The sequence below is a fragment of the Protopterus annectens genome, chromosome 16.part0 (assembly GCF_019279795.1).
Source record: "Protopterus annectens isolate FY-2018-M chromosome 16.part0, PAN1.0, whole genome shotgun sequence".
Taxonomy (NCBI): domain Eukaryota; kingdom Metazoa; phylum Chordata; order Ceratodontiformes; family Protopteridae; genus Protopterus; species Protopterus annectens.
The window spans coordinates 668928671-668938868 of record NC_056750.1 but is presented as its reverse complement, the minus strand read 5'-3'; the positions used below and the strand labels follow the sequence as shown (position 1 = coordinate 668938868).

Below are 10198 nucleotides of genomic sequence, written 5' to 3'. Positions count from 1 at the left end.
TTTGCTTGGGGAACAGTTTCAGGAGAGAGAAAAGTTCAAGGAATGTGGGACACCAAGGACAGATGCAAGCATATAAATATCAAGGAGATGTTTGCTCTGGTCAACGCACTCAACTCTCTGAACCATCTTTGGTATCAGGGTCCTCCAGGTGGTTATAGACAATATCACAGTGATGGGGTACATCAGCTTCACAGCATAATCTCTCTCTGCAGGCATCCTACATTCTGTCAGAGCAGAATTGTGTGGCAGACAAACTGAGCAGGATGAGGGTAGAACTTCATGAATGAAAACTAGATCCAGGAGTCTTCCAAGATGTGAGCCATCTGTGTGGCATTCCTCAAGTAGACCTGTTTGTCTCACCTCTGAATAATCAGCTGGCAAATTCTGGTTTAGAACTCCATGCAAGAAAACCTAGAAAATAGATGCAGTTTCTTTTCTTTAAATCCACCTTTCCACTAATACCTAAAGTACTTATGAAGATTCCGAAGGAATCCCACAAGATCATTGTGGTGACTCGCTTCTGGCCCAGGCAACCATGGTTCTCCCTTCTTTTAGAAATAGCCAGGGGCAATTACCACAAGCTTCCTCACAGAATTGATCTACTCACACAAGAACAGGGGTGTTTGATACACCCCAACACCAATCATCTTCAGCTGACTGCCTGGATGATAGGGTCCTAGTTCCTTTTACGCAGCTGTTTTCTGAGTATGTGCAGCAGGTACTAATGGAGGCAAGAAAGGGTTTTCTAGTTGGTGTCAACAACATAACCAGCACTCCTTCAGGGGTAGTTGTTCTCTAGTTTTATAATATTTGTGTGAGTTACTATCTTATGGCCTTTCTTATTCCTCTATCAAGTTTCATTTATCAGCCATTTCAGCATGTCTGCCCATGAATCTCCCTCTTTCAAGGCTGTTTAATGTCAAAATGTTTTTGAAAGGGGTTTTTCATAAGACACCTCTAAGTAAACTAATGGCCCCTCCTTGGGATCTTAATTTTGTGTTAGAGAAACTAAGACTTGCTCCATTTGAACCAGCTAATCTGGCTGATTCGAAGTTCTTAACATGACAAAACAGTTTTATTGATTTCTCTGACCTCTGCAAGAAGGGTATCTGAGTTGCAAGCTCTTACGGTGAGTCAAACCTACCTCATTTTCCACAAGGACAGGGTTTCTTTGAGAGCTAATCCAAATATGGACAGCTAAGAAAGAAGGAAGGGAGACTACTTTGGCCTGCGAGGAAGAAAGAATGGAGAGTGTTGTAGGTTTGCAGTCACAAAACATGGAAATCTGTATGCCATTACCCTGGACATTAGTGAATGCATATTCTTAAAGTTAGGGAAAAAGTAGGAAATGCATCCTTCTGTGAAATGAGGAATGTTCTTATGAGCCAAAGAGCAATAACACAGGAATATAACAAGGTGTTAAAATAATAATATATCTGCTTTCATTGGTAACTAAATGAAAAACATCTGTCTGCTGTAATCTCTCAGTGGTATTAACTTCTGGAGAAATGCTTCCTCGCATTAGTATGTGCTCTCTCTCTCATGCATACACACACAAAATCTTACTCAAGCATGTCTGCATGCCTAAATGTGTGTGCGTGTCTAAGTATGTACACATACATGCCCCCCCACACGTGTCTCTCTCTCTCTCTTTATATATATATATATATATATATATATATATATATATATATATACACACACACATATATATATATATATATATATATATATATATATCCATACACACATATAGGTGTACTGAAATTAAATGAAACGCCCAAAGATCTATGCTTATAAGGTGGACCACAAAAAATTTACTTTGTAAACATCGATACACTACTGCATATGCACAGAGCAACAATCTTAGTGCAAACAAATCTTTAAACTTAATAGAACAATAAAATAAAACAATTTTTTGCAGGGGGCAAGCCCCCCTGCATCCCCACACCCCTTCCTAATTAGATGTACTAACTCCAAGATTACACAATCTCCCCTCCCCAAGAAATGTGCAATCTCACACAGCTGTTAACTATCTGTGCAGCTGACCATATTTTATCAGCAAAACAGATATCAACCAATGATCAATCTGATGTATTTCAATGACCCATATATAAGTATATTGGTCCACTGAATTACTAAAGGTTGAACAGAAACTGTTCAAGGCAAAAGTGATCAAACAAATGCAAAATTAAAAAAATATATAAAACTGTTTTTAGGGGTGTAAGCCCCCCCCCCCAAGTATCCACCCCCATTCTATTTATATATACCAACTCTGAGCTTGCACAACAGTGGTGGAAAAGGCAAATTCTCCAATATTGCTATAGTGCAATCTCGTAGAACTGATTTCTGGCACCATGAAATCAAATGAAAAAACAAATGCTAGTGTCACGGCTTAGTCTGTTCAATGAACTGAGCATTCGAACAAACAATGCACGTAGAAATATTTTTGTTTATAGATATGGATATAGATATTCCTACTGATTCTGCCCTCTTCTCAGGAAAGATTATTTAGGCACCTCAGTGTCACTCCTCACTCAAGAGATGGGCATCGGCACTGCACACTGACTGCTGTTAGGACTTGAGCCACTGCTATTCTATGTCCTTACAGACATGAAGACTATAGAGGGGGGCAATACAGTCCATGCAAAATATGATTAACAGTCTGTACATTGTCTTCAGGACATTGATTCTGTTATTGGTAACACTGTTGCAACACACTGGGGCACCTTTGAAAACAATGACTCTCACATTCTGGTATTCAGTTTGTTTATTTTCTTGTGTTATGCTGGCACAACTGTAATGTTAAAGAAAATGCATTCACATCTTATCAAAACAGGAACAAATCAGAAATTAACTTACTTGCTGACTGATAAATAAATATACCAATTTCAAAAGCAGATAGATATTTCAATTGAAAACCTAACACAAATACCAGGAAGTGCACACTGTTAAAATGTTTCAGTAGTTTACCAGTAGCATAAGGAGCTGTGACTTCATCCAGTCAAAATGTAGCAAAATGTGTCAGTGCAAATTAAAATCAGCACAGCACCTCTCTCAAGAGCCACACTATATGATTATAAGAGAAGATACATGCTGATTATGTGATGCACATTTCTTAGATCTTGAGTCATTTTAAATAATATTTTCTAATATCCTATATTTAAACCATTGATTAAAATCCACAAAATTTCTATGAGTTCATTGGCACAATATCTGACCAACTTATCAACAATTAAGGTCTGTGTGACTTACAATTTGATGTAATCATTACAAAACTACCCTGTAATCATTCCAGTCATGTAAAGAGTTAATTTTCCACATCTGCTGCAGATTACTGGCTCAGAAACACATCAGAAAACCAAACAGCGGGAATAATGTATTGGTACCTCTAATGAAAGCAGTTCTGCATAGTACCACACACACACACATGTCCATATTGTGTAGTCAAAGTCTATCTAGACAATCAGGGATTCAGTTTGTTGACTTAATTACTTTGTGGTAAAATGTGAGCAGCTGCTACTAAATCATAAAAAATACTCCTTCAAACTTTTCTTAGAATCCGCCCAGACTTCCTCCAGTCCCGTGACCGTTCTCTTCTTGGTGATAATCCCAGGGATCTGACAGTGTTAGGCCCCACTGATCTGGCATTTCTAGAAAGACAAGGGAAAAAAAGGAAAAATTAGCAGAACTGCACATTCTCAGTTGTCACAAACATGTGCAGTGTGATTATCTCTTTAATAATGGCTACTACTGATGTGTCGTCTTCTGTAAAGGTACTCTGCAGTAAAACTTAAGCATGGATCTACAAGCTGGTGGTCTACATCATTATTTGGCTAATTCTGATATATCTTATTAATTCACAAAATATTTACAAGGTACCAGAATGCATCTCGGCCATGTACTGCCCACTACAGCAAGGCTTGCACTACAGAGCGGAGACACACTGCAATGTAAAGTACACAATAATATTCAAATGGTGACACAGTATGCACCTGTGCAGCTAGCTGTGCCCCAGAGTGAAAAACAGAGCAAAAGCCAACCCCAGCAGAACAGAGCAACAAGTAAGCTGTAAAGCAAGAAAGTGGACATGCACCAACTAGTGTGACCTTCATGAGACTGGAGGGCCACAGGTAGCATGAACTGCCACAGGGAGGAAAAGGCTGCTGGCAAATATTGCATACTAATAATTTGCAACACAATGAAAAACACTTGTTGTATGGTGTTTAGTTAGATAGACAGTTACTGTTTCCATGAAATTGTGAGGAAAGGGGAGTATTGGACAGTACAGGATGGGGGAACATAGCAAGCAGTGGCACACACAAAAGAGAAGTAGAAAGAAAAATGCAGATGGGAATAGGTACCCTATTTTATATATATATATATATATATATATATATATATGTATATATATATATATATATATATATAAAATCTATGGAATCCGTACAGATCCCTGGATGCACTTTCCACCGAAGCAGCACTTTCAGATGAGTATGCTCGATGTTCCGGTCGTACTATGATGCGGATAAGGGAAAATTCCCTTTTCCCCACTGTAGTGCAACCTCAGAGTGGGAATATTAAAGTGGGGGGGCAGGGGGACTTGCCCCCCCCCCCTGCATAGAAGTAGGTTTAATGTTGTTTTTCTTTTTTTTTGTTAAACATACTTTACTGTAAGCGCTTTTTCGGTGAAAGCGCTTTCGGTAAAGTATGTTCAGTGATCATGGATTCGGACTTTTGATCGTTTGATCAAAAGTCCTAGATCTATATCTATATATATATATATATATATATATATATATATATATATATATATAGCTATATATATGATATATACATACATAGCTATATGCATGATATATACATACATACATACACAGGGAGAGAGACAAAGGGAAAGAAGGAATGATGAGGAAGAGGAAAGGCAAGGAGTGTAGTCAGCAGGGACACACAAACAAATGCAAGACAGTACAGACAAGCAGAGGTAGGTGTGCACACATGAGGTGGAGAGACATGGGTAAGGCAAAGACAAACAGAGGGTGAACAAATGGTAATGGGGAGGAGCAGAATATGCACATACTGTGAGTTAATGCAGAATAGCATGGAGTTACACCTGATTGGGGTTAGGCTGGGGTACAGGAACCATGGTAGTTGCTGATTGGCCAAATTCATTAAGACCCATCAGATGGCTGAGACAAGTCAGGGTGGCTGGTGTCAAGGTCCACCATGTACCAGATAATAGACTACTGGAAAGCTGTCCACAGCCACACAAATAAGCTACAGTCCTGCAGGTACAAGCAAGCTAGCAGAAGCCTGACTTGGTGCCCTCAGTTTAAAAAAAGCAATGGCAAACACTTCCCATACTATTTGAAAAATTCTTGCTTAACCTCTGCTTACCAACGCCGGAGATCTTTAGGGCCTTAGTGCCACTGGTCATCTCATTAGTACCTGCACTGGTCACTGATCCTGAGAATACTAGTAGTCCCAGTCAGTCACATTGAACCAAGCATCTGCCTTCTTAAATGGAGTGACACAGGGTCCCAGCAGCTGCTCTTTGAACTGGCAGTGTAAGAGTAAGGGCATGCTTTTGCTCTTGTTAGCACACCACACAGGCACAGTCTTTGAAGGCATTACCATCAGCAGCCACCATCACTGATATCTTCTAAAAATGGCTACACTTTGACAAGGAACAAAATGGTAGCCCATAATACATGCTGGATATATGATTTCTGAATCACATCACCACAGCTTAGTGCCACCCTAAAGCACAACATACATATATGTGTCACCATTCTGCACAAGCCTTTGGATATCAGAGGCATGTGACAGAACCTAGCTGTGTTTCATATCACCCATGCATTTCACCAAAAATATAGACATTTATAGGTTCATACTAGGCTATCTGCCCTAGGGCATTTATAAGCCTAGCCAGAGTGTGTTTGGCTTTCGCCACCCATTTTAAATTAATTTTGATATGCCCTTTTTCGAGGTTAGTATACTGTGCCTCTGTCTAACAGTGACACAGAAGTGATACCCAGGGTAAACCTATGATCTCCCATCCACTCATCAAGATTCCTCTTGAAGAGAGTCAATGAGGGACTCTGCCTAACCTGGACTGGGATTTTATTCCAGAGTGAAGGGAGCCTCTGGGTTATGAATCTGTCCCTCCAGCATGTCCTATTTATTTCAGTGCTGAGGTTCAAGTCTCTCGAGCGCGTAGCTCGATGGGATTTGGATTTTCTGAGGTGCAGCATGTCCATTAATTCTAGGTTGGACATGGCTTTATACGTCAGGCACAGATCGCCTCTGAGCAGGAGGTATGCCACTGAGTAGAGCTTGAGTTTCTTTAACCGGGCAGCATATGGCATCTGTTTGAGCCCTATGATCCTCTTGGTGAGGTACTTTTGGGGTCTTTCCAGTTGCTGCAGGTGTCTGGTAAGGTACATCCCAAAAGGGGCATTGTACTCAATTATGGGCCTGATGAGGGATGAGTAAAGAGGCACGATGACCTCCCCTGATCTAGATGTGAATCCCTTCATGATTAGGTGGGCTATATAAAATGTTTTTCTAACCACTTTGGCCATGTGGTTGTCAAATGAGAGATTGCTATCAACTTGGGTCCCCAGGTCCCTAATTACTTCTTCTGTACTTAATGGATTACCACCTATGTGGTAATATGTGGGCACTTTGTTTTTGCCAAAGGGGATGACTATACACTTTTGGCATTTAGCTTGAGGCCATGGCTCTGGCACCAGTTGTCTGTTTCTATGAGGCCCTTTTGGAGGATGCTTGTGTCAGCTGGAGAGTCGATTATGGCGCCCAGTTTTCAGTCATCTGCGAACTTAGTCAGCCACAGTCCTTCCGTGTTGGCCTGTACCTCCGAGAAATATATACCGAACAGGAGAGGTCCCAGGACTGAGCCTTGTGGGACGCCACTTGTAACTGGTTTGGAGTCTGACATGGCTCCAGCAATTCTAACCATGTGGTTCTGTCCTTGAGCCAGTTTGCAACCCATCTAGTGACATAGGAGTTTATATTTAAGCTGGTGAGCTTATCTATAATGCCCGAGTGGGGTACTGTATCGAAGGCTTTTGCGAGGTCCAGGTAGGCTGTGTGGACCACCTTCCCCTCATCAATGGCCTTGGTGACTGTTTCAAAGAAATCAACCAGGTTTAAGAGGCAGGATCTGCCCTTAACAAAGCCGAACTGGGTAGGATCCAGTGTCTGTAGGTCCCCAATATCTTTATTTATGAGGTCCATGATGATCCTTTCCATAGCTTTGCAGACCAAGCTAGTCAGGCTTATGGAGCGATAGTTTCCAGGATCCGTTGAGGCACCACCTTTGTGGAGAGGGACCACTGTTGCTGTACGCCACTCTTTGGGTACATATCCTGTAGTAAGGCTGAGACTGAACAGTAGTTTTATGTTTGGGTTTAGCTCTTCTTGGGTTCAAGTAGGACGCAGCCCGGGACACCGTCTGGTCCCATTGATGCTGTGTTTTTTGCTTTGGAGAGGGCAGCTCTTACCTGAGCATCTGAGATGTCAGGGGGGCAGCACTCTGCCGGGATAAATATTTGCCCTTTTGGTGGGGGGGGGGGGAGACGTTTGCGCTGAACCTGTCAGCTAGGATGTTGGCAATGTCTGTGGGTTCGGTGTATTTTTTGTCATTTTGGACTAATTCTGAGCATATCTGGGAATTCCCACCCAGGTTCCTAACATAACTAAAGAAAGCCTTGTTATTATCCTTAGTGTCCTGTGCAATTTGTCTCTCGAAGCTGGTCTTATTTATGGAACCTACCCTCATTTGAATACATATTGTGATAACTGTTATAAATTTGCAGCATTAGGAGCTGTGCTGTCATTTTAAATGCTAAACTGCACACCAGAGCAATAAGCAGGTCAGTTTTCCAAACTGGAAACCCCCCAACCCAAGCTTGAGGACTAAAAAAAGCATCTTTGCAAAACTGAGAATCAACAGCAGCAACAATAAAAACAAGTTAAAAAATGGAATTCTGTAATTATAGCAAAGTGCCTGCTACAACTGTAACAAGCACTTTCCTATAGTTACTAGTACACAGTCTAGCTGCAGCCTTGAATGCAGTATTGCCAAGTAGCCATGTACTTATAAAGTTGCTTTATCCTCATGAACTTATAAATGAGAGGCAGTACCCACTGCTTCCCCCCACCTTAGTTACAGCTATGCCTCACATCAAAAGGGGAGATGCAGTATTACCAAAAATACAGCAGTTTGAAGCAAGCTTCTGGTAGCACAGCAGCAGCTTTTAAAGAGGAGACAGCCCTTAGAAAGTATACGGTATTCTGCAGTACTGTGGTGAGATGTATATCTCAGGTCTGTTTTACATGTGAGCCCTTACCTTGGAACATGTAGTTATACTAATTTGTACTATGGTTACCTGCAACTTACCCCTGCAGTTACAGCTCACAAGAAATGTATTTAGCTGTAAATCTACATTTTAGCCATGGTAAGGAAGCCCCCTATATCAGGACTGCCTATCCCTACACTATCCTGTATATCCTACACAAAGAGTGGGAGTGTGCTTATGCTACAGGGACAACTGCAGTGAGCATTCCAATGTGTAACACTGACATCATAGCCCAGAACCACACTGTCATCTGTGATTCCCTAAATGCCCCCTATCCATGCTATTTGTGAAGTGTGTGTGTGTGTGTGTGTGTGTGTGTGTGTGTGTGTGTGTGTGTGTGTGTGTGTGTGTGTGTGTGTGTGTGTGTGTGTGTGTGTCTGTCTGTGTCTGTGTCTGTGTGTATCCCTGTAGGCCTCTTTATGGCAGCTACTCCAGCTGTATATTTATTTATTTACTTACTTACATTTGTTTACCGGGAAAATCCGACTGGGCTTGAAGTCCATTTTTAGTGAATGCCCGAGGAGAAAAGCTCCACAGAAATACTATCAATATATAATAATTAGTAGTACAACAGTATACATACAGTAAGGTACAGAATGCATATTTTCTAGTTAGTCTATACAAAGTAGTATTCAATACAGTTTTTTAGTAAATACAGGTTCAAAAAGAAAAACACAAGCATTTCAGTGAAGATCAATGTGAGAAAAAATAAAGTTAGTAGTGTGCACATATTAAATAATAGTTATATATTTAATTTATATATATTATTTATAGTTGCATATGTGTACATGTTGGTCCCTACCTCTAGTATGGGGTGTCAGTGGAGTACCCCACAGTCCATAGCATAGTACAACATATTTGTGGCACCTATTGAATTCCTATTCCAAACCACAAGTACAATGTTGTGTAAACCTATGACAACCCACTGTCTATAGCTGGTACCCCACTGTCCCCAACATTAACCATCCTACAGATATCGCTCTTATTTTCATAGGTGTCATTACTCCTTGAAGGAGTGGGTAGATGACACAGATAAATTCAACCAAGCTGAGAATGACATCCTACTACAATCACTCAGTACCCATGGACAGTGCCTGTTGTGGAGAGAAGGTGCTCACCAACCTTTACAGAAGTGTGGCTGAGAAAGTTCATGACACAATTTTGTTTGTGGACAGAAGTGAACAATACAGGCATGCCGCTGACATGATCAGATGGACCTGAAAGAAGATACACAGCATAATGTTAGGGAGATCAACTACGGGAAAGTAGCACCTTTCATTACAAACCTAACTAACACGGAGTTCCTAGTGTCCCTGCCTGGGCATCAAGAATCACAAAAATAACCCAAAACAATTTTGAAAATACATCTCAAATCTCCTTACCCCAGGCTCTAAACAAACTTCAACACCATACCCTGACAAAACTCCCTCGGAGATAGACAACGTATTTAATTCTCACTTTATACATAGCATAAGTAAACTGTTAACAAATCCCACTACCACAACTAGCTCAAGCCCCATCGCAGGTCCCCTCCACCCTTATCTCATGACTCCTGCTCCAACAAAATGAACCCTTCATATCATCATCAAACTAGTACTACAGCTTCTGTCTCCTTTCTCTTAAGCCTGTTCTACCACACTCATAATAAACTGCTTCAAAAAACTAAAACCATGCCCCCCCCCCCCCGACAACCTCACCTCGAAAATTTAAAATTGATGCATAAACTGTTCAATAGCATAGTCGAGGGTCCTTAACCTCTGGGGAAAAAAATCTGTCATCACCCCTTTACATAAAGGGGCGACTCCAATGAACTA

The 10198-nt window shown here is 41.1% G+C and overlaps 1 long non-coding RNA gene across 1 annotated transcript in view; it reads right to left on the bottom strand.

Moving 5' to 3' along the window:
* Positions 1–2755: 2755 nt before the first annotated feature.
* Positions 2756–10198, bottom strand: part of LOC122790364 — a 42961-nt gene continuing 35518 nt past the window's right edge. Inside the window, exon 2 of the long non-coding RNA XR_006363004.1 lies at positions 2756–3653. This is a non-coding gene — a long non-coding RNA (uncharacterized LOC122790364). The remainder of the gene's footprint in view (positions 3654–10198) is intronic.